This window comes from Bactrocera neohumeralis, chromosome 4, assembly GCF_024586455.1.
Source record: "Bactrocera neohumeralis isolate Rockhampton chromosome 4, APGP_CSIRO_Bneo_wtdbg2-racon-allhic-juicebox.fasta_v2, whole genome shotgun sequence".
Taxonomy (NCBI): Eukaryota; Metazoa; Arthropoda; class Insecta; order Diptera; family Tephritidae; genus Bactrocera; species Bactrocera neohumeralis.
This window is the reverse complement of record NC_065921.1, coordinates 47,431,669-47,456,744: the sequence shown is the minus strand read 5'-3', so window position 1 is coordinate 47,456,744 and position 25,076 is coordinate 47,431,669. Positions and strand designations below refer to the sequence as shown.

General features: G+C 34.7%; 1 protein-coding gene and 1 long non-coding RNA gene across 2 annotated transcripts in view; both read left to right on the top strand.

Moving 5' to 3' along the window:
• The window catches only part of LOC126754583 (uncharacterized), a 286,545-nt gene that overhangs the window by 228,187 nt on the left and 33,282 nt on the right, over window positions 1–25,076 (top strand). The gene's annotated exons all lie outside the window — the stretch shown is intronic.
• Window positions 1–25,076, top strand: part of LOC126754712 (uncharacterized) — a 41,198-nt gene that overhangs the window by 15,005 nt on the left and 1,117 nt on the right. The window contains exon 2 of the long non-coding RNA XR_007666394.1: window positions 11,433–11,524. This is a non-coding gene — a long non-coding RNA (uncharacterized LOC126754712). The remainder of the gene's footprint in view (window positions 1–11,432; window positions 11,525–25,076) is intronic.

Genomic DNA, 25,076 nt, shown 5'->3' with positions numbered 1-25,076 from the left:
TTGTCTCCTTCCTAGTACCAGCCATGGCAAAAAAATGCACAAAATACAATAAATTGCGTATCTAACGATAATACAACACAAAAACTTTGAAACGTATTTAAATACTAGCGTGATCACATAACTGTAAAAAGATAACTAGAGATGCCACATATAAAATGCAAATGTATACTCAATTTTGTGACCCAATTTTATCAATAAATTTAGTTTTTTGTTTAAGTATTTGGTTAATGTTAAAGAAAAAAGTTATTTCATATAGAATTATAGTTACTAAGATTTCTATTTCCAAATGTGCTTCAAAAAAATTCATATCTATCCACTAAATTTTCCATAGTATGTGTATTTCTTTTACGAACTCCTGTGTATACTCATTTTTGTGAGTAACTGTATATTTCAGACCATTGCTTAAACAGGCGCGCTGTAAACGATGTGCGAGGTATATTGTTATTGTTTCCTCTATTTTGCAGCAATATCTCATATAACACGATTTTTACTGTTATTTTAAGCTACTTCTTTACTCTTCGGCAAAGACTTTTGTGCGCCTCGCTTAATTGCTTTTGCATATGTTGCTTTATCTTAACTCATAACATGCCCACTAAAAAGTTGACAGTCAACCAAACCGGTGGTTAAACGTGTTAGCAATCGTCATCTATAGCCTAGTTTTAGGCGCTTCTTTGCTTTTTTTTGGGCTTTCTACAACCCTTAGCTTTTCTTATGATTTAGGCTGACAGCTCATCGTTGTGTACGGTTCAGCGAAAGTGCGATTATGAAAATCCTTGAGAAATTGTAGAAAACATATTTGTAACACATTTACTTTAGTCTTATAGCGGGATTCTGTAACCAGTCTCTAGTCTCTATTTGAGACATTTTGAGGCAAAGTCTCAATTTGAGACTAGTTACTATTCACTAAACAGTCTCTAGTGTTAGTCTCAAAATATTGAGACCTGGTAGTTAGCAGGTCACAAAACTAAAAGAACTCTTGTCTGCCATTTTGAATATACTGAATAGAGATCATCATAGATATTAATCGATTGTCGTTTCTTTATATTTTGTAAGCAACTCAAACACGAAAAGGTTAAAAATAAATCAATTTTACATAAATTTCGTAAATATTATGAAACAAAGTCAACATATATTTTTATGTTCATTGATAATTATGTTTTTTGACTATGTTATAGAAAATTTAATATTTGTTATCGACATATTTATTTTCATTCAAGTGTAAAAACATCTCTGAATAATGAAAAGTAATGGATTTTGTGACTGTTACTTACAGAATAGCAATATCATCTCAAGTCTCAAAAATTGTCTCTAACTTAAAATCTCAAATTTAGAGACTTGAGACTGTCTCAAGTTCCAGAATCGCACGGTTAGTCTTAGTTCTCTTTAGTCTTTTACTTTTTATATTGATGGTACATATATGATTGCGTTGCTCTGTCCTCACCTTTCCACCTTCTAAAGTCTAAAGTTAAGCTTCACCTTCTTTTTTTTAGATTTTCCATTTCGCTTGCCACTTCTCCGCTCTTTCTTGTCCAGTTAGTTCTTTGCTATGTAAATGCTTCTTTGAAATAGTGACCACTTTAACCCATTTACAACCATTGTACTCGCTTGTGTACAGAAAATCAGTCAAGTTTAGGCATGTGGCGTAACTCAATGCTAAGTATTTGCACACAAATTTTTGATCATATGCGTAGTTTTATTCCTAGAAACAACAAAAAAATACATTCGCTTCAAGCGAATTCATAACGGCACTTTTTGTGGCGTCAACTTCTGTGCGGTTTTTTTCATATTGTGTGATTTTGTGTCTTTAGTCATTATTTTGTTAGTATGATCTCTCAGTTGTTAGTTTTAAAATTTTGTGTTCTGTGAGATAAGGCTAAAGAGATCAATTTTACAAAAAAAACCCATTTGAAAAACCTATTCTTATTTGAGGTATGTGCCTTTTAAAAGTTGTGTACCCGCTTAGGTACAATGGCAAAATGTGTTGGTGAAATAAAAAATTGTATCTTTTGGTTAGGATGGCTATTTCCACTTCGTGTTTTTATGGAAAGAGATATAAACAACTTTCACAGGCTTTAGCTGGCATCGCGGATGATGATGAGGCAGATAACCTCGATATCGTTATGATTCTTCCTGATGTCGATGTCAATACTAACGAAGAGGAAGGTGATGAAGATAACATAAATGAAATAAACTTGCCTGGCGACGTTGCTGGATGCGTTGAAGTATTCAATAACAGCATAAACTTTGACAGCGAAGATGAAATACCGCTTTCCCAGCAACAAAGAATGGGTGCTGAAATACGTTCTGTAAGCCCTATTTGGAACAACGAAGCATGCAACTTGACAATGGATTGGACTACTATATATATAGAAAATAAGATGAAAATGAAAATGGATTTGGATGGTAGAAGTCCCGTTGAGGTATTTGAGACACTGTTTGATAAAGATGTTGTACAACTGATCATAGAAAAAACTCATTTGTATGCTTCTCAAAAAAATTCGCATAAATTTATATTCGACGAAGATGATCTAAAAGTCTTTTTAGGCATTTTATTTTACTCTGGTTACCATTCAATGCCAAGAGAATCTATGTACTGGCAATTGGATGAAGACACGTTATCACCTCTTGTAAGCAATAACATTTCTAAAAAAAGATTTTTGGAAATAAAACGCCACATTCATTTCACAAACAATAATGAAATTGACAAGTCTGATAAAATGGCAAAAACTCGCCCACTGTCGAATCTATTATGCGAAAAGTTTCAAAGGTGGGGTTTTATGCACGAAAAGCTTTCAATTGACGAGGCAATGGTAAAATATTTTGGCCATCATTCAGCGAAACAATTCATCAAAGGAAAGCCCGTAAGATTCGGATTTAAAAATTGGATGCTCACAAGTAGCTGTGGGTACTTGTACCAATTTGATACTTACTGTGGTGCTAAAAATGTTGATAGTGATACAAGACATCTTCCCCTTGGATCTCGAGTTGTGTTCGATCTAATAAAAACCATAAATAACCCAAACGATCATATTATCTATTTTGACAATTTTTTCACAAGTCACGTATGTTGCTTGAGAAAAACTTCAAAGCCGTAGGAACAACGAGAGAAAATAGAACTAAAAAATGTCCTTTGAATCCAAAAAAATATTTCCAAAAACAAGCAAGAGGATATTTCGAGATCAAATACGACCACAATAATAAAATATTGTTTGTCAAGTGGAATGACAATAATGTCGTAACTATGGGAACTAATTTTGATACGGTTGAACCGTTGAAATACGTAAAGCGTTGGTCAAAACTGGAACAAAAAAAGATAAGTATACCTCAGCCAAATTTACTTTCAAATTACAACCACGGTATGGGCGGTGTTGATCTACATGATCAGGCCGTAAATGTATACAAAATTGGGATTAGAGACAAAAAATGGTGGTGGCCGCTGCTTACTTCGATGATGTGCTCCACAATGGTAAACGCTTGGAAGCTGTACAAAGACATGAATAATAGTACCAAAGATTTGTTTGAGTTTCAACGTGACATTACGCGATACTACCTACGACACTACACATTGAAAAGATATTCTAAGCGCGCGTTAGCTCCAAGTGTTTCTACAGCTGGAGGAGCACATTTTCCAAAGAGAATCCTCAAGCCTCTTAGATGCAGAGCCTGCCATACACGAATCAGGTGGATTTGCGAGCTATGTGGTACTGCTTTGTGCGTGGAACGCGACTGTTTTAAAATAGCCCACTCATAAATATTTTATACACTTTTGACCATTGTACTCGTGTGGGTACAGCAAAATTTTCGTATATGTCAGAAAAATTTTTTTTGTTCATCTCTGCGATGGTATAAATCAATAAAAAAACTGAAAATTTTAAATAAACTTATTTTTTGACTCCTTGGTTGTAAATGGGTTAATCCAGCTTTAGCATGTAGGAATTTCGAAATATATTTTAATAACAATTCGGCATAAATTTCAGCAAACCACTAATTGGCAGTAAAATAAGGGCAAAAATAACAACAACAAAAAAACAATGGTAGTATTTTAGTTAAAAAGCTTAATGGTAGTGTTAGATTAGACAAAAGTCTTTTAGTTTGGAAAACTTGATGAAATCGAGAAGAAAATTTAACATCGGTTGAAGCTATAATACCCACCACAAATACAACATATCCCCTACACTAATTTTATTTTTATCAATCAGCTTCTACTTGTATGACAGGTATGTCTATGCTATTCTTCTTTATGTTTTCATCCATTCGGACGACATAACCTAGTCAACATTGCCGCATATATCGTACAGCTAATCGTTCCATCAATTGCTGTACCTGCCGTGGCAAATGATCATTAATCTTCAGCAAAACCTTTCTCTTGAACATTCCTAGGGCCGACTCATCAGGTGATGTCATTGTCCTTGCCTCCGTTCTTTATAGTAGGACGGTAAGGATGGGGGACTTGGGAAAAAGGCGTGTTAAAAGTTTCAGATCGATGAATTTTAATATATTTTATAAAGTATCTATCATTTATTTGCAAACTTCGTGACAACTTTAATATACCTCGTTCATAGTATAAATATACTTTAAACACAAAAATAAGGAATAATCTATGGGAATTGGAAATACTTTAGTTTAAAATATAAAAAAACACTTGGCAAACTCCATTATATATTTATCATTATTTGCTCTTTGGTTATAGAGGAAGTATTGTTCTAAGTTTTCATAAAAACTTAATGTATGTATATTGTATTTAGGAATATCACTGCTGCAGCTCCCTCTGATCGTAGATATTTTGTATGTGCCAAAATGAAGACCTCAATAAGCGCTAGGAGACCTTCAGAATAACACGCATCTTCTTACTTTAGTTAGAGATTAGTACTCGTACAAACTAAGAATCATAGAAAATTTCCGCTCTCTACAGTCAAAGTTTCATAGAGTTTATGTAGATATATTTCTGAAATTTCCGATTCCTCTGTATTTAATGCGGCTGTTCCGGTTGATTTTTTTCTTCCTAAACATGCGAAGAAAACTCAACTATGAAAGGATGCAATGGGGATGCAGCTAGGTGGTCTATACTAGAAAATATTCTATTTTGGGTCCATTAACATTTTAGTCGAAAATTTTTGCCTTTACTGTGGCGTCCAAATATTTTTACAGACACCCTGCTCATGTAATGCCATTCCAAAATAAAATTGATAAATTTCTCCATATATACAATTCATAGAATCTGCAGAATCCAATTAGATTTCAGAAAGAATATTATGTTGCAGGTAGTCATTCATTCATAATTCTTTTCACATATGGATCGTGTAAACACTTTTCGTTTTAGCATCGCAATCGAAGTTTCACTCAGTCCCAGAACACTTCACTCTTAGAAGAAACTGTCTATCATCATTATAAAAATGTAAAAACGCTATCAAATTGATTGAAAATCTTCTGGCATCTTCACTCGCTGGAACTAGTGTAGGGCAATGTTTTTATTTTGAGGCCAACAGTCGAAGAACTGGCATATCCGGCATTTCAAAAGCGTGGCAGCAGCTCATGTTCCACAGCCCACTTTTCGCTAAAATTTCCACTATATGGAGTTTCATGTAATAATTTGCACATTTTTAGGCGCATTGACAGTAATGCCGAGCAACAGCCGTTACTGGTTAAAAAATTATGTTCTAAAACTAAGTGCTGTCAAGCAATTTTTCAAAAGAAAATAACATACGCAGATACATGCGCCCTAATACCATGTTCAGACCGAAAATTTAAAAGATTAGATTATTTTTAAGCATTTCATAACCCAACAGTGTTCTCACTGACGTTAGAAAGATCAAAAAACAGCTGTTATTGTCATTCAAGAATTCACATCGCTTAATATTTATCAAAAGAAAAGATTGTCATATAGTATTTTTAAATAAAAAGACGGTTTTTTTTAATATTTTCCATATAATAGAAATAATGGATCCATTTTTTCATTCGTTAAGTCGATTTTCAGATGAAATTAGATTCATTGCTTTAAAAAAAAAACCGATTGTTTGTTTACATTTTTTCCCTTTTATCAAAAGAAAAGATTGTCTGATTTAAAATCACATATTTTCCATATAATAGCTGTGATAATGTAACAGATTTCCAGTGCTGACAAGTAGATTGCGCAAAATCAGAGTCGCACAGAGAGATTTAGCGTGGATCAGTTTCAAATCATTTCAATGAAGTGATTTGGAACTGTCATTTTTGTATGGCGAAATCTTGATAAATTTTTAAGATTAGTGGGATAATCCATTCAACAGCCGAAATCGTGTCATTAAGTGTCGGTCTGAACATGGTATAACTGTACCAAGTTATTATTTATGCTTTCGACATATTGTTGAGTTTACTTGGTTGACTTGACTTGACTTTACTCGACTCGTAGCTAGAGTTTTTCTGCAACTTTTTTTTGTATTTCACTTTGCGCTTGTTATTCTTGTTGTACTTGTTTTGTTTTGCTATTTCCCGGCAAGTAAAAGCCTGATAACAAACTTTTACACAGCAAATAATTTGCATATTTTCGGGCGGATATAACTTGAAGTGATTGCTGCTGCATGCCTTCATCACTTACCGCTCTAAGTATTGTATTAACAAAACTATCAAGACACAGTTTAAAATCTTTGCTAATATATTCGATATATTATTTTCTTGTAATGTGTAAGAGTTTTTCCTTTTATTTTTTATGTGCTTTTTTTGTCTTCACTTCTTGATGACCGTTTAGATTTTCCTTGAGTTGCTCTTAAAGAACTCGGAATTAATATGAATTATATTTTTTGGGCAGTGGCAAATATTTTAATTTATATAAATTATTTTTCCATTTTTAAGACTTTGCAAAAAACACAAAAAGGGAGGCAAATATTCAATATAATCTTAAAAGAAGTCTGAATTATATTCCATAGAGGTTACAACATTTTCGTATGAAGGAGTGGGCTAAATTTACCTCGATCTAGTTTTCTGATGACAAACTGCTATTATTCTAATATCCTGCATATTTTCTGGTCTATATAGCTTTGATTTCCTAACGGTAGAAGAGTACACAATCACTCAAGCTCTACCAGATGCTCAATAGTTAAATAGGCAGCCAAGGTCCTTATAGACCCTGTTGTCTTGTTCGTTACTCACAGCAGCCAAATTTGCCAAAAAGAAGTCTGACTGGAGTCCAGTAAAATTTTTATATGACATTATATGTTCATTTATTAAGTCTTTGGAATTTTCCGAATTATGGTTTCCTAGAAAATTTTGGACAGTGTTCACAAAACAATTCTTTTTTCCTGATCATTCAATTTCTTATCAAAAAGATTATACTTTATCAATTTCCGTGTGAATCTAAAAATATTCACTCTTCAATTTTTGCCTTGCTTATTTGTCATTTCGAAGGAAAATTTTTAATTTCTGATCGATTTTGAAACTTCGGCACTACGTAGGGTGGGTCGGTTGACCGAAGACAAGTTTGGATAGTGAGTAGTGTGTTTATACTTGGTTTTAATGCCTTTGGTTCAGTTTAAATCATTGGTAAATCAAATGACATACATATGTCTAGGTTCTTGTTTAGCCCAATCATGCAGCAGTCCTACACTACAAAATAGTCTAAATAGCACTATTCAGCTAATGACGTGAAATTACGATGCTGAGATTTGAAAGTTAATTCTCCACTTACATAAAAAATTATCGGGGTCAGTGGAACACTTTGGTGGGATGTTTATAATGTACATATATAAGTTAGTCGAATGCAATAGTCGTAAAGATTTAGTTAAAGAATACCGAAATTAAAATACCGATTATGAGGTCAGAAATGAATAAGTAGCTGTCACAAAACACTGGGCGTGATTAAAACAATATTATTATATATTGTTAATGAGGATACACCAACATAACTACAAGTCATCACAAAATCTGTGTGACAAAAACAGTGTCGACCAGTGTAGTTTGTCATTTGAAACATTCGCAGTAGTAAAATTTATAATATTTCCACATTAATCCACATTAAAGACCTTTCCGCATACTATCTTGTACGAATTCAACTCGATAACTTAGCAACTGCATTAACAATTTTTTAATTAGAGAGTGCAAAAATAGCGAGTAGGGAAATGATGAATATAACACTGCTTTTCTGTACTGAAAAGAGCTTTGTTGTAAATTTATTCAAAATGGAATGCCAAAAATAGTATTTGCGAAGTCGAAATAATTCTAATATTTATATTATAATAAAAATGGTAGAGACGTTCATTTACTACCGGTTACGCCACCCTTAATGTGTTCAATATCTGATGGGAAGATTATGCTGGTTAATTTTGAAGCTGATTTCTTTACGACCTGGTTCTAGGTTTATTTTGTCTTATTTCGCAACTATTACTATCTGACATAACCTCACATTTCTCTGACGGTTTTTTCCTATCGGCCATTAATAAAAGTTCCTAAGAGAAAACTGTGTGAGTGCACGATAAATACACACAAAGTAAAAATGATGTAAAAATTAAGTGACAAAACAGTTGACGAGCAGGCAAATATGAAGAATCTGATATATTATTTTTGTTGTAAGAGAAAAGCGATATAAGATGTAAAAGAAACTTGGAAAAATATAAGAACAAAGTCGCATATAGAGGAATAAGCGCTTGAAAGCAAGCAATAGCGGCGGATAGGAAAATGTAGGTAATATGTATATGCTTGGGCGTGTGTGTGTATGTGTGAATACGCAATGATATTGTTGCCAAAATGTATTTGCGTATGCAAAAAAATTTAGCAGCTAACAAAAATAAGAGCGCACAGACGCACATACACACGCATGCACAACACAACTGCACAGCAATGGCAACTGTAATACCAAAGGCAACTAACAGCAATGAAATGCGCACAATAATAGAAACAAATGAAAGCACGTGTACGATTAAAAAAATAGATAGCACAAAATAAGCAAAAACAACCAAAGAGTAGATAAAATCGTAAAATAACAAGAGAAAACGAAACAATTAATTCAACAACCGAGGTTTTCTGTTACCGTTAATACCAGCGGCACGGCGTGCGAAATCGGTGTTTTTAGCTGCTGTGAGTCAATGGTCGTGTGTGCGAAGGGATTTACAATACATACACACAGAGCACCGTGTGCTCTTCAAAATGCAAAATTCATTACACATGTGACTGCGCCTTTTTTGCTTGCAACTTCGAACAAGTGTGTAAATATGTATATAGGTTAGGGTGGACTTTTGGTATGGAACAGATTTTGAGTAGATTTTTCAAACCCTAAAACCTTAGTAAATAAGGAACAAGAGAAAATAAAATATATATTTGTGCATCCATTCGAGAGAGGTGTAGGGTGTGTTAAGTACTTGCTTAAATAACAAAAATAGCCTTACCTTCCTTAATTGGAATTAAATTTTATACCAATTTCTTTATTATAATAATTTTGGTTACTATATACATGGAAGATATTTGTTGAAAATAATATATATATTTTCGATCTCAAATTATAAATCTAAACTTTCGATCTTCTGCTACACACCATATCCACCTGCACTTGAGCCTGAAATCCAAATATTTTATCGTTCCCTATAAGGTAACAACTGCCTCTCTTGGACTAACGAATTCGTGTTCAGATTTCTTAAGTACCACCATAATGCAGGTGTTTGCATATTTGCCGTTGCTCTTGTCACTTGTGACATTCTACATTTTCAATGTATGTGGCAGCGAAGTGAACACTTGACATTTAAATGTTAAATGCCACAATGTAATATAAATTTTAAAATTTCCAAGATGACAGCACACAAGGGGTGCTGTAAAAAACAATAACAACAGCCAGCAACAATTGAATGATGAGGATAGGCACAGTGTTTGTAAGCTGTTCTGTGCATGTGTGAAAGATGCTTTTGTATTGTGGATTTACAAAAATGTTAATGTTCCTTCAATAGAAAAATGTAAATTAAATCAATAAATTGCATAAAATAGTGGTAAGCTTTTGGTGTTTAATTTGGAAGTGTTTTGAAATTATACTCATGAAGAGATGTTTTTGAGTTAACACACAAGCTTAAAAATAGAAACTAGTAGCTCAATATTAACCACAAAGATTTTTTGTCGTTTAGACAACCTTTTATAAAAATTATAACTTCTTAGATCTTAAGGGAGGGGTTAGGGTTTCAAGGTAAAAAATCTTTTTTTGCGAATTTATTTCTTAAATATGGATTGAGTAATTTTATTCGGACTGTTTGTAAAATATTGAGTACGCTTTTGACAATATACCTACTTTTTTAACGAAAAAACACAGAAACTTCAAATTTAAGGGGGGATATTTATTATCATTCCAAAGAACATTCTGTGGTATTTATTTTTGAGATGTTTTACTTCAAGGCTTGAATCAAAATGGAATTGTCCACATATACTTTAGACTTTACATATCCTCACAGGAAAGTCTAACGGTGTGATATCACACGATGTTGGTGGCCAATTATTTGCTCACCGAAGAGTTCTCTCAATAATTCCATTGATTGATGCAATGTGTGGGAAGTGGCGTCGTCTTGTTGAAACCAAATGTCGCCAAGATTACGAGCTTCAATTTCAAACATCAAATAGTCGGTTATTATGATGCGATAGCGCTCGCCATTGACGGCTAGGTTCTCACCGGCATCATTTTTGAATAAATATGGATCGATGGGCATCATCGCTCCACAAACCACACTAAACCGTTGATTCTTCTGGCTGAAATAAAAAAGTACCTCTACTTCGATCACCCGTTATAAAGGAATCTTATTTTTTATTATGAGTAAGGATCTAAATCACTTATGAATCTAACTCGAATTATTCGTTGTGATCTTAAAATAGAATAGCTTTGAATCTGCTAAATACAAACATTTCCAACGACAGTCGGTTGTACAGCGTTCTGGCGCAATTTTTGTCTTTTATTGGGCAAATTACTGTCAATTTTGCATTATTTTTTTAATTTTTTAAAGGTCATTTTGTGTCTCTGCAATGGCAGAACTAATTTTATTAAATATTTTTAATCGACTGATACTTAGAGAATCAGAAAAAGTGGCTTCTACTCTTTTAACATTCGTTAATAAAGTTTATAAAACTCGCTCGCATTTTCCCGCATGAATTTCAACTGACGTTTGACACCATTTTTATGATATACCACTGCGAGGAATTATTTCTGCACTCTCTAACAAAGAGTTGTCCATGAAAAACAGCGTTCCAATCGGCACTTGGTATGTGTTGGACTCAATAATGTATAATTCTCAAGTATCCCCATAACCGTTTCAGAAGGCAAACACTTTTAACGCATTATTTTCCAAAAAAAAATATAAAAAAAAAACAACAAATCACTTTTTTTAAAATAATGTTTCACTTTATTTTAATTAAACACTCTTCAGTTTTATTTTTTTGTCAGCCTAGAAGTATGCATATAATTAATGGCTTTGTATTTTATATTTTTCTCTTTGCAGGTAATTAACACATAATTTCGGTCATAAATAATACGAGTTGATACAATGAGTGCACATTTTTTTCATTTATTCTTCTTCTTGCGTGCGATTAAGTAAGTTTCATAGCTGTTCTAAAATAATTTATTAATTTGGAGATTAAGTCCGTTCATAAAATTTCTCAATAAATATGAGACTAACACAAAAAGAAGTATAGCGATGCGAAAACGCTTTTTGCGAATAAGAAAAGGTAAAATAAAGGTATTAGAATGCAGAGGCTTTCAGGTTGCAATTATTGAACACAACCCATACATTTTAAGGAAAAAATATTTACTAATCATCAGAGTCAGTTTCGTTTGCTGTACATCGATACAGGGGTACAAGGAAGAATAACAGTGTATTTGACAGTATATGACAGATCTGGCTTTTCTGAAAGCTCAGAAGATAAGAACCTGAAATATACTTAATTATCCTCAAGCGGGGCTTTTTTGAATATTGAAAGTAGGGAAGAAATAATCCACTTTTTACATACATACGTACATACCTCCCTTTCTAAGATAATCGTAAGGAAACCCGAATCTTCCGCTCTGTCAGATTGTGTAAACATTTATGCTGATATTATGTCGACATAAACATGCTTACACTCATACATTCCATATAACCACTCGTGCTTGTAATTGAGTTGGTGTTTCGCATTAATTAAAAATAAACCTAAATTTTTACAATCCATGTTCTTCCCACTTGAGTAGATATTGGAGTTGTTGCTGCCTTTGCTACGCTTCAGTGCAAGCTAACAAACATTAGGTAAACTAAACAACATTACTCTGCTGCTTAGCAAGACTGCTTTGTCACTTAACTTTGCCAGTTGTGCTAAAACTTTCTGTTTGTTTTTGGCAGCAAAGATATTTGAAAAGCAAAGAGAAAATTTTCTGATCAAGATTCTTGTGTAAATAGACACACACATGCAGGAATGAAAGAAAAGTCTTGTTTGTTTTGTGTGGAAGCACAAGGCAGCACTTGGTTACAGAAGCAAAAGGCTTTCAAATTCGTAAAACCTGCAAATTGTTGAAAGAATTGTGACAACAACAAAGTTTGAGAGTAGGCGGTTTAAAAGAACTCAATCTACTTACTTATAAGATAATATTCTCCTAAGATTACACCTTAGCTCTTCTTAAGTAGGTAATTGGAAGGTGCTCTGTGGTAAAATTCACCCGATCACGTAAATATTTCTCAAAATAGAGAGACTTAAAAAAGAAGTAACGAATTTAGGGGGGTGCCTCAAGACTATAAATAAATTTTGAGAAAATTTAAATAATTTTTGGTTAAATATTTTCATACATTTAATTATAGTCGTAAATGGAGTTCCCACATTTCAAAAAAAAACTCCTTATATAATCCAAAAATTAAAAAAAAAAATAAAATTTGTAATTAGGTTAGGCCAGCTATCATGCCATACATAGACCTATTGGTCCTTAGTAAATCAGATAGAGGTTCAGTTTATTTTGAGGTGAAGTTTTCGTCAGACAGAACGAACCTTAAGAGCGACTTGATAATTACGCGTATTCCGTCCAGTTCTTTGAACTCCAAAGCTCCTAAGTACTTGAGGCGAGTTCGAGATAGTGCTGAACGAAGGCATAAGAGATGTTCCAGTGATTATCTCTTGTCAACTCGCCGGGTTGCATGTGATGCCAACTTTTAATTAAGTAAATTGTGATATTAAAAAATAATTATTAACAAAATATCACGTTATGACGTTGTCATACGATATAAAAAATGAATATGAAATCGCCTAAAGTATCATAAATAATTATATAATTATACTCTGGGTAAGTTTTCCTTAATTTTTAGTTGACTATTTTGTTGAGTTGCCACCTGATTGAGAAATAATTTGATAACTGATATTAAATCGAAAGCAATATAATATTTTGCCATCTTGCGTCTTGCCGTCGTTCACTACCAGACCATTTGCTTCGATTCCCTATGCAGTCTGTAAAAGGCAGAACCAACGGCGCTGATGTTGAGGCCAATGATATCAATATCATCGGCATACGCCAGCAGATGTACACTCCTTTAGAAGATTGTATCTTCTCGATTAAGCTCTGCGGCTCGAATTATTTTTTCCAGTAGTAGACTGAAGATAGGGAGTCGGTTTGTCTAAAATCTCATTTGGTATCGAACGGCTCGGAGAGGTCCTTCCCGCTTTTTGGTATTGGTCAACGTCAGTTTACACAGCCGTACTAGTTTTGCGGGCGTACCAAATTCAGACATCGCGGCATAAAGGCATCTCCTTTTCGTGCTGTCAAAAGCAGCTTTGAAATCGACGAAGAGGTCGATTCTCCTTTCACGGGGCTTTTCCAAGATTTGGCGCATGGTGAATATCTGGTCCGTTATTGATTTTCCAAGCTGAAAGCCACACTGATAACGTCCAATTAGTTTTTTGACGTTAGGCTTTAGTTATATAATCTAAGTATGTGGCTATTGTATATAAGTATGTTTACTTTGTTTTAAGTTTGGGCTCTTTAAACTTATTTGCGTTAATTGTAAATAATTATATAATATTTTAAAGTTTGCGATTTTAAAAGGTTTGCTGCTTGAAAATTACTTATAAAAGATGCTTTTCTTTGAAATTTGGTTATAGGAAAGTGATAAAACGAATATAATTTATTGTTATATCAAAGGATTCAATTTATGCTTTGAAACCTATTGCAAGTGATTATCGCGGCTGGTTCTAGTAAGCCGAGAGGCTAATTTACGATCACTTTTTGCTGCAATTAGTGACGTATGTACGTATGTTAACAATTTGCCGAATATTCTCTTCGAAGGCGTCAAAAAGCTCAGGTTTGTTCGGCAGGCCAGTCAGTAGACAAGCGACTTCACATAACCCCACAAAGAATAGTCCAGCTGTATTAAATCGCACAATCTTGGAGGCCACATCGCACATGGGACAATGCGCTCATCAAAAGCTTCCTTCATGTGGTGGATGGGCACAGGTCGAACAATTATTTTGGTAATAAAGTTCGACCGGAGTAAGTGTTCTTATAAGGAAATGGCGAACCAATTTAGGTATAAATCAAGAAACAGCTTACAAATGACCAACTTCAAAAAAGCTATTGCGTCATTGAAAACCACACGTCTAAAAAACACCCGTCATATTGAAAATGGGAGTATATTGACAAAATGTGCACTGAGACTTACTAACGGAAGACAAGCTCTAGAATTATAAAGTCTACTTTTGCATTGGGATAGTTGTTGTATTCTAAAAATGGTTCTTAATAGTATATCCCTGAAAATTGACAGCTGAAAATATAGGAACTGGTATATAACTATGACTATTTAAAAAAGTTATTGAATGTCTTCAGAAAGATTCTAAAAGCCCCATTATCTTTTTTTCCGTATATCTATCTTATCAGACTTTCAAAAATCAATGATATTTCTCGTAACCTATAAAATATAGAATGTTTGAAGAGATTGAGGCGAAGAATATACAAACACCATTTAAGTATTTCTCGAAGTATTTGATGAAAGCTCCACATATTTTATATTTTAGTCTAACATAAACAAAGGTGGTTATTATTCTAATGAAAATTAAGCAACCTAAGAACTTTAATACAAAGCTTACAGAGTAGAATAATAAATATCTAATCTTCTGCTTCGGCTTCTGTGTATAGTATTGAATTACTTTCTTTGAATTATTTAAACTTAAAGCCCATACAATTTATTTTGCAAATATGCAAAGATAAACAAATACATACATTTATAATACAAGTCCTTACAACAGGATAATGAATTTAATGCTATTTAATGAGAAATATGTTGCACTGGAATACTAGAGCTTCACACACATACCAACGCAGACAAGCGATGCTGACAAATCTTAATAAGCATTAAATATTTTCCCTTTACCACATTTGCAAAGCGTAAACAAATTACAAAACACACACATTCTCATTAATATATTTAAGTGTTTACACATCCATATAAGTATATGTGAAAGCACACTTAATACAAGCAAGCAATAAAACTCACAAAGCAAGAAAATAGCTAAAGCTCTGCCACTGACATGGTAAACACATAATTTTCTTAAATACTTTATAACTTCAGCATTAGTGTTGTAAGACAGACAACAACAATGCGGACAAACAAAAGGTCTCGCGAATGTCTATAGCAGCCATTTACGATGGCGACATTAACCAAGTTCAGAGTTAAGCTCAGTAAAACGTACTATTAATTAAATTTTTTATTGTTATGGTGCACAGCTGGAAATCTGTGGCTGCTAATTTACATCATTTAATGATTTTGTGAGCCAATAAGTAAGTGAGGCATGAGATTAGTGTAACATTGTCTACCTAGAAGCAAGAGAGCGTGTTAAGAGGATCTGAAAGTTGTAAAATGCAGAGCAAGAATTTATAAACCAATTATTTTATAACAGTCCTTTGTTCCACTTTTTTATATTTCCTCGGTGTAGGCGCTGTAATGCGAATTATGGCGCGAACAAAAAACATTTACCATAATCCATAACTACAAGGTGCGTTCCAGGACTTTTTGAATCTGGTGGCGCCATCATATGGGCGTTACAAACTGCTTTCTTTATCGACTGTCCAGTGAGAACTTCATGACATTTCATTGATTGGAAGTGAAGTTATTGCGTTTTAAGTGTCAGTATGTTTGAATTATGGTTGCGAAAATGAGCTTCGAACAAAGAGCCAATATTGAATTTTGTTTTAAAATTGGTAAAACTTTTACCGAAACGTTTCAGTTGCTAAAACAAGTTTATGGCGATGATTCCCTATCCCGTAGCAGAGTGCACGAGTGGTTTCAACGTTTTTAAAGTAGTCGTGAGGACATAAATGGCGATCAACATGTGAGCCAATCAAAATCCGTGATCACCGGAAATTCCATCAAAACTGTACCAGAATTCATCAAAAATCAGCCGAAATCATCATTCTAATTCATGGAAATAGAATTGAACATCTCCAAAACATCGATTTATCGCATTTTGACCAAACATTTGGGCTTACGAAAGGTGTGTGCACGGTTTGTCTGCACAAATTGACGGACGGCCAAAAATTGCTCAGAATCCAAGATTCGAAGGAAGATTATTTGACCAAAAATCACATTTTAACCATTAACCACCCCCGTATTCACCCGACCGTGCGACTTCTTCCTTTTCTAAAAAAAACATTTTCCCATGAAAAGAAAGCGTTATGCAGACGTAGGGGCCATTCAAAAGGCTTGCCCGGCATACTGGCGGCCATACCGACCAACGAGCTGAAACACTCGTTCGACATGCTTTTAGACCGTGCAAAAAGCTGTATTGAAGCAGAAAGAGACTATTTTGAATAAAATAAATTGATTTTGCCGAAAAAACAATTTGTTCTGTGTTTGTTTTTTTTTTTGAAGTCCTATTTACTTTGGAACGCATCTTATATAATACCTTATGCCCTAAAATAAGGCTGCCAAATTGCTTCAAATATTGTATTCGTACCCTAAAACATAATTGATGAAAAATTTTAAATAATGATATCTCGTCAAATGAAACAATTTTTTCAAGATCTTCATTTTATTCGTTCAGTTTATATGGCCTCTAAGCTGTCCGATATCGGCGATTCCGACAAATGAGCAGACGGACATGGCTAAATCGACAAAGTTCTTAACGCTGAATTATGTATATATATATATATATTGTGTTAATCAAAACATTAAAAAAAACATAATAAAATAACAAATAAACAATAAAATAAACAAAAAAACATGAGCACAGCGCAGCCCCACCAACAAGGCCGTAGGCATTCTTACCAAACGTTCCGGTACAATGTACTAACTGCCAAGAATATGGGCATACCAAAACATATTGCACTCTACGCAGTCTTTGTGTGGTATGTGGTGATTTACATCCCACTTCTAAATGCACCCTTACGAAGGACGTCATAAAAAATGCAGCAATTGTGGAGGAAATCACACTGCTAACTCAGGGGTTGTCCTGTATATAAAGATTTAAATGTTAGAAACACCCCGTAATGAAATTCTAGCAACCTCAGAAAAAATTTCAAATCCTATTACTTCTAACAATAATAATATGCAAGGAAACTATGCAAATGTGGTGAAAGGCAACACTGTTCAAATGCAACTGCCACAAAATCCTCTAAATGGAGGTATTGAAACTATGACTATAAATCTTACACAGTGTATGACACAATTTATGTCTATAATACAAAATATGATCCAAGATTTAATAAAATCACAAAATCAAATACTGCAAAATTTATTTACTTAATAAATTTTATTTAATTTGATTTTAATTTGAGCTTACTAAATATCTGTATATGGAATGCTAACACCGTTGTAACACCAATATAAATTAAAGATTATTAGATTTCTGTCTGAAAAAATATAGATGTAATGCTTATACTACCAGAAACTCATCTATGAAATAGAAATAATTTCAATATACCGAGATTTAGACTCTATGTTACAAATCATCCGGATGGAAAAGCGCATGATGGCACGGCAGTGTCGATTAGAAGTCGTTTATGCTCTAGAATCTCATGCCACACCACAGTTACAAGCTCCAACAATATCACCAAAAAATCGTGGTTGTGTCTTAAACCTTACGGCTATATACTGTCCCCCTCGTTTTAAAATTAGCGATAGCGAATTTAAAGACTTTTTTGGAACACTAGGTCAAAGCCTAAGTTTAGGTGGAGATTACTACGCAAAACACACGAAAGGACGAAAACTGTACTACACTATTATAAATAAGCATAATAAGCTGGATATAATATCTCCTGATAAGCCGACATTCTGGCCCAGTGATAGAAAAAAAAATACCAGACTTAATAGATTTGCTGTAGTCAAAAATATAGATAAACCGCTTATGACAGCTGATACATGTACAGACTTATCATTTGATCATTCTCCTGTACTAATAAAGTTATACGAACAGCCCATTTTTTTGAGCCAAAGCTCTATATTACATATAACTAACTGGTTGAAGTATAGAAAATATATCAGCAGCCACATCAATATTAATTGCAAAATAAATACAGGAAGAGACATTGATGAAAGTATAAGAGAATTTAACGATGTAATTACTAATGCAGCTGTATTGGCAACACCAAAAAGAAACAATAATTCAGTTGGTTTTAGAAAGATCACCAATAATACCACTTAGCTAGACGTGAATGACAGTTAAATCGCTCCTCTTCAACTCTGCTTCAACAGAAATCTGTTGCACGAAAGTTAAAAAAATGCGCTTAAACGCGAGTAAGAACGCAAGACTGAAAATTATATAATGAAACTGTGTCCAAATTCTAGCAAGCAAAACTCCTTTTGGAAAGCGCAAAAGTCTTTCAAGCCACAAGTAGATTCCAACATGCCTCTAAGACAGTTGAATGGTAACTGGGCACGTAGTGATGAGGATAAGACATATTGCTTTGCAAATCACCTAGGAAAGGTATTTCAACCCAATTGCCCAAAGAACAACTTTAAGTTGCCAACCTTGCCCATTACCGCTAACGAGTCGCTTGTGTCTATTAAGACTTCTACTTTTGAAGTTACCAGAATCATGAAAAAGTTAAGTCCGAAAAAGGCATTAGGACACCAAAAATGATAATTGAGATACCAAATATTGCTATAAAATTGCTCTCCTTGTTCTTTAATGCAATTTTTTGTTTCGGATGGCACAGCTTTAGTGAGCCGTAACAAATGCCACATAATAGCATCAAGAATATTAGCCGAGCACTTAAGGTCTGTCGAAGAATGGTATGTGAGGTACCTTAATGAATCTCAGAGAAGATTTTATTGGTATCTGACATCTTAATAATAATAGTAGTAACAATAATAGAGAAAATTGGGTCGATGCTGCCACACCCCCATATATGTACTTCATATGTGACTCCGCACATAGAAACCCGGCTAGTGTGTCAAAATGTCGATTATCGGTTTTCAACGAGCCAACGAACCAATGAGCATTCGATTACCATGACAACACTCAGACGGCTTCACTGCTAATATAGTAACGAACAAGGAGGAAGAGGGGGAGAGAACACGTGCTTCATATCTTTCAACGCCTCTCGTGAAAAATCCTGTTTTGACACACTAGCCGGGTTTCTATGTGCGGGGTCACATATATACGTACGTATGTTGGCCAGATTATGAGTTATTTATAAATGTATGTATCGGGTGATTTTTTAAGAGCTTGATAACTTTTTTAAAAAAAAAAACGCATAAAATTTGCAAAATCTTATCGGTTCTTTATTTGAAACGTTAGATTGGTTCATGACATTTACTTTTTGAAGATAATTTCATTTAAATGTTGACCGCGGCTGCGTCTTAGGTGGTCCATTCGGAAAGTCCAATTTTGGGCAACTTAATATAGCCCGAATTTCTTCGGAAATGTTGTCTTCCAAAGCTGGAATAGTTGCTGGCTTATTTCTGTAGACTTTAGACTTGACAGCCCCACAAAAAATAGTCTAAAGGCGTTAAATCGTAACGATCTTGGTGGCCAACTTACGGGTCCATTTCTTGAGATGAATTGTTCTCCGGTTTTCCCTCAAAATGGCCATAGAATCGCGAGCTGTGTGGCATGTAGCGCCATCTTGTTGAAACCACATGTCTTCCATTTTTGGCAACAAAAAGTTTGTTAGCATCGAACGATAGCGATCGCCATTCACCGTAACGTTGCGTCCAACAGCATTTTGAAAAAATACGTCCAATGATTCCACCAGCGTACAAACCACACCAAACAGTGCATTTTTCGGGATGCATGGGCAGTTGGCCACCAAGATCATGCGATTTAACGCCTTTAGACTATTTTTTGTGGGGCTACGTCAAGTCTAAAGTCTACAGAAATAAGCCAGCAACTATTCCAGCTTTGGAAGACAACATTTACGAAGAAATTCGGGCTATTCCGGCCGAAATGCTCGAAAAAGTTGCCCAAAATTGGACTGTAAATTATCTTCAAAAAGTAAATGTCATGAACCAATCTAACGTTTCAAATAAAGAACCGATGAGATTTTGCAAATTTTATGCGTTTTTTTTTAAAAAAAAGTTATCAAGCTCTTAAAAAATCACCCGATATATACTGTAAATATATAATTGCTTAGATTCCGATTCCTGGTTTATGTTTTGCAGCTTAATGTATTTCCATGGCATTGATTCTTGCAAGCTGCAAGATTAAAGAGTAAACGGTTGTAACCGAACTTAGCTCTGCCTTACTTGTTGTAATGTCTTTCGTTATTTTGATCGCATTTTCAGTAAGGACGATTTAGACCATTTATTAGCTGTAGGAAGTGTGAAGTTTTTAAAACTGCGTAGAGTTTTGACCTTACCATTAGCCAAAAGTTTATTTTTGTTTTCTCCTGTTTTATCTTGTAAAAGCTTCAGGAATAATCCAGACTTGATTTTATAATTGCATAACTCCAGTTCCTCCATGTTTTGTTTAAGTTTTTGCTTAAATGGATCCACTAAATGAGAATGCGATGAGAGTTTTTCTTCGAATACTTTAAGAAATTTAACACAATATCTTTATGCGTTAAGTCGCTGGACCTATACGTCATTAGCATTGAACCAAAGACGTTTTCTTTAAGCCTTTTCATTGAACATCAATCCACTTACTGGCAAATTTCTCTCAAGCAAGAACAACTAATAAAGAAGTTTTTCTATAAATCTCTCCTGATTTTAAAGGTTGCCATATTCGCGGTCCATTGCATGTGTTATTTTCCTACATATTTTCAACAGTTTCTCTCTTATTTTTGATAGAGCGCATTGCTGACATAGCTGCACTATATTTAATAACTTCGCTAGTTACACAAGTTCTCTTTTGCAAGTTTTCTACTATGTGTGCTTTTTTTTAAATTGCAGAGGTTAAGGTTTTTCTGAACTTATCTCGATTGATTTACCAAGCCGTAGACATTAAGCGTTGTTCAAATTAGATGATGTTCACGTTACTGCGAGTGCGCTATAACACAATTGAAAGAATATGTTTTTTTTTTGTTGTATAAGCGAGTTGCAAAAGTACGTTCAACTCAATAAAATTTCTAAAAGTCAAAATTTAAATTAACTAAATCTTGAAAATATACAAGAAAATAAATTTACCGAAACATTTCTGAATAAAAATATAATTTTAAAGCATGAGAAGGTTTTGCTTTATTGAACTCTGTAAACTACAGATTCTTGATTTAATATCTTATTTTAATAGGTTCATAAATTTAAAAGGGCTATTATGTACCAGTATTTTCAATCGTTGTCATATTCTAAGCCAATTGATTTCCATAAGGCACAGGTTCCCTTGTATCCCCCCGAGGAATTATATTCATATATGTATATCGGTTAGTTTGTTTTCAAAGCCTTAGAAAGTATTATTTTGCGGTTTTTTTTTTAGAGTGATTGCACACCACCGCTAATGATGGTTAGTTAGAGTCGGCCAGTAGTACTAAGTATAGATAGTTCGAACACTTTCGATTTCCGATTCTAAATTTCTTATAATGGTTGCCCTTCGGCAGGTAATGACCCTTCTATAAACGAATTTTTGCAATGAAAAAGGCTACTCAAAAATTCAGTAGCCTTACAAACTGCTGTTAAACTTGTGCGCCCTTAATTTGTCAACATAATAAGAAGAATAATTATTAATCGTACAGGAGGAATAAAACCATATGTATATTTTACATGTACCATATACTAGTTAGTTATTTCTAATGCAGTGAAAATATTATTATGCGCTCGTAACAACTCTTTGTATCACCAGGACTACAAGACTAGTTTAATTTCGAGTGACTGTCGGTCAGACTGTCCGTAAGTATGTTCAAGTGATAACTTGGACTTATATTGATATTGATGAAACTTGATACACATGCTCCTTGGCACCCAAAAGAGGGGTAGATCGACTTAATTGTCACGCTCACAAAATGCAATTAAGCGAAAACTTCTAAAGTGCTATAACTAAACTTCAAATCCAGCTATAAATCTGGAATTTTGTGCAATGAATTACATTAGAGAAGGACATCTGTATTTATTCTTTTCAAACGCGTGTAATTGCGACCCCAAATAGGTTTAATGTACACATCTCTCGAGCCGCATAAGTTAACTCAAAAAACTCTTTCTGGCACCTCATTTCACAGTGTCAAATGGTTGAAATCGTATTTTAAACTCGTCCACTCGTCATATAAGAGTTACTAAAAGTGTGACAGTTCTTTGAATAATTGTGACAGAGATATTAAATTTTTCACCCCAAATTTGATACAAAAAGGGCAAAGTCTACGATACGAAGCAGAACCAAGACTAGACAATGGACGTGGAATTGCCCAACTATTGGTAAAAACCGATATCCCAGGATCTGATTGACTAATTTCAACTGAATTTGGTAGATGCTATTATCCCTATATTTCAAAACTACGGTGGCGGAATAGAAGCACAAGCACCCCCATAAAAAATTATAAATTTCATTTGATATTTTCTGGTTCCAATATACGAATTAAGCGCCAATAAATATATCGGGTATATTGGATACCTTATGGTTTGATGCATAAAATGAGTGAAATCGTTCAAGGAAATACCCCAGCTGTGTTCAAACGATAGTGAGACTTTCTAATTTAAATTTCACGGGAAAACCCCATAGTCGAAATTATTCTTTTCTGGGTTGGTATGACTGTCAACGACATCTGTGCTAAATGTCGCATTAAAATGATTATTAGGGTTTATTATATGTATGCTTGCCTTTCTGAAGTACATAAAGTGCATACGGTGATATACATATGTATACAATGAGTGAAATGATTCAATAAAAAAGTTCAATTAAATTTTGCGAGCGGAATAAAATTGCTGGTGCCGAAATGTTCAGAATTTTGGAAAATGCTTTCAGTTATAATTGTTTGTCGGGAGCAAGTGTTTTTGGTTGGTTCAAATTATTCAAAGAGGGTCGAGAATGCGTTGACGACGAACCACTTCCAGGACGACCATTAACATCAATTATCAATACGCCAATAAAATAAAGGAATTGGTGAATCGACTATTAACAGTCACAGATCTTAGTGGCTTTATTGGAATATCGAAAGGATCAGTTAAAACCATTTTGAAAGATGTAACGAAGCTTTTTGCTGCCCCTGCTTCTGATAACTTGCTGAGGTATACTCGCCGTGTCCAGGGTTCGTTACAATAAATTTGTAAACATTGGGGCTCTTCTACGAATCGTAATTTATTTTGTTTTACCTTATAATTTTACTTAACGTTACAAATATTGTCTCCCGCGTTGTAATGTCGTCGCCCGAAGAAAGTGCTGCCAGGGTAACGGTTCAGTGTGGTCCGCTCCTGGGTGCTAGACGACTTGCTGCTCTGTACCATGACGACCACGCTCGGCTACGACCACGGTGTCCTGCGGCGTGAGTTATTTTCTCTACCCTATTTGTACAGATCTATGAGTTTAGGACTAAAAGAGAGTTTAGGAGAAGAGAAGAGAGAATCGCGAAGCAGCTATTTTTAGAGAGAATCACAAAGCGGCTATTTTTTCGGTTTTTCTTGATTCATTCGAGTGTGAACATTGATACTAAACAGAAGAAATTAAAACAGCACTGCATTTTGGATTATTTGAACGAAGGCAGAGACACCTACACCAATATCGAGATCAGCATATTGGTAACTCGTGCGCTGACGCTCTCGTTCTACGACGACCACGCTCGGCTATGCCGGCGCTCCTGTATGCTTCGATGACGATGTCCTGGCGTACACGTTGACGCTTCTCTACTACGACGACTACGCTGGTGATGTCCTGTTTAACCACTTTAGCCGCGTAAAGATACCGGACCACGGAAAACTGCGTTAACGACCGCATTGTTAAAGGTTGAGTTGGGCAGAGGATCAACTCACTACGAGGCTCACCCTTAACAGACGGCATTCACAATTCAGGGTACCAAGACTAGCTAGAGGATAAGCTCACTGCGTAGTCCGATGCTGAACGTGTGTACGCTGTCACAATCCCGTGCTGACTGACTGATCATTGGCCATGTAACTCTCCACCAAGCCTGTGGCGTGTGTTGCTGGGACAACGTATGTTGCTGGAATGGTGTGTGTTGTTGGCAGTGGTTTTTGATTCGTCTGCTTGTCTGATTTCTCCGTATCCGTGGTTTTACCGCTCCGTATGCATTCTTATTGTCATTTCATCTGCACGTCTGGTTTTTCCGTCTCAGTGTTCTAGAAGTTGCGTGGTTTTCTCGTTGTGTTGTAAACAATAGGGTGTGCCTTTATGGGTTGTGTGGACTAAATTCTGTATAGATATTTAGTTCTCACAAAGATCATTTGGGACTAAAAAGAAGTGAGAGCATGAGTGGTTACAAAATCACCAAACTTTTTTGAATAACAGCCTCGCGTTAACCCCGTGAAACAATGATTTCTGACTACCAGGAATGAAATGAATTATTACTGGTGATGTGTCTTGGATCTATGCTTACTACCTAGTAACAGACCATCAGTAGGCCCAATAAAGGTTATGTCGACAGTTTCCTTTGATTATCGAGGAGTGGGGCACTCCGAATTTCATCATACCGGCCAAACTGTAAATAAGTTATACTAAGTATTAAAGTTTTATGAGTCGTTTACGTGAAGTTATTCGTAAAAAGAGGCCGGTACTATGGGCCAACAACTCTTGGTGCTTGCATTACGATAATGCACCGTCGCATA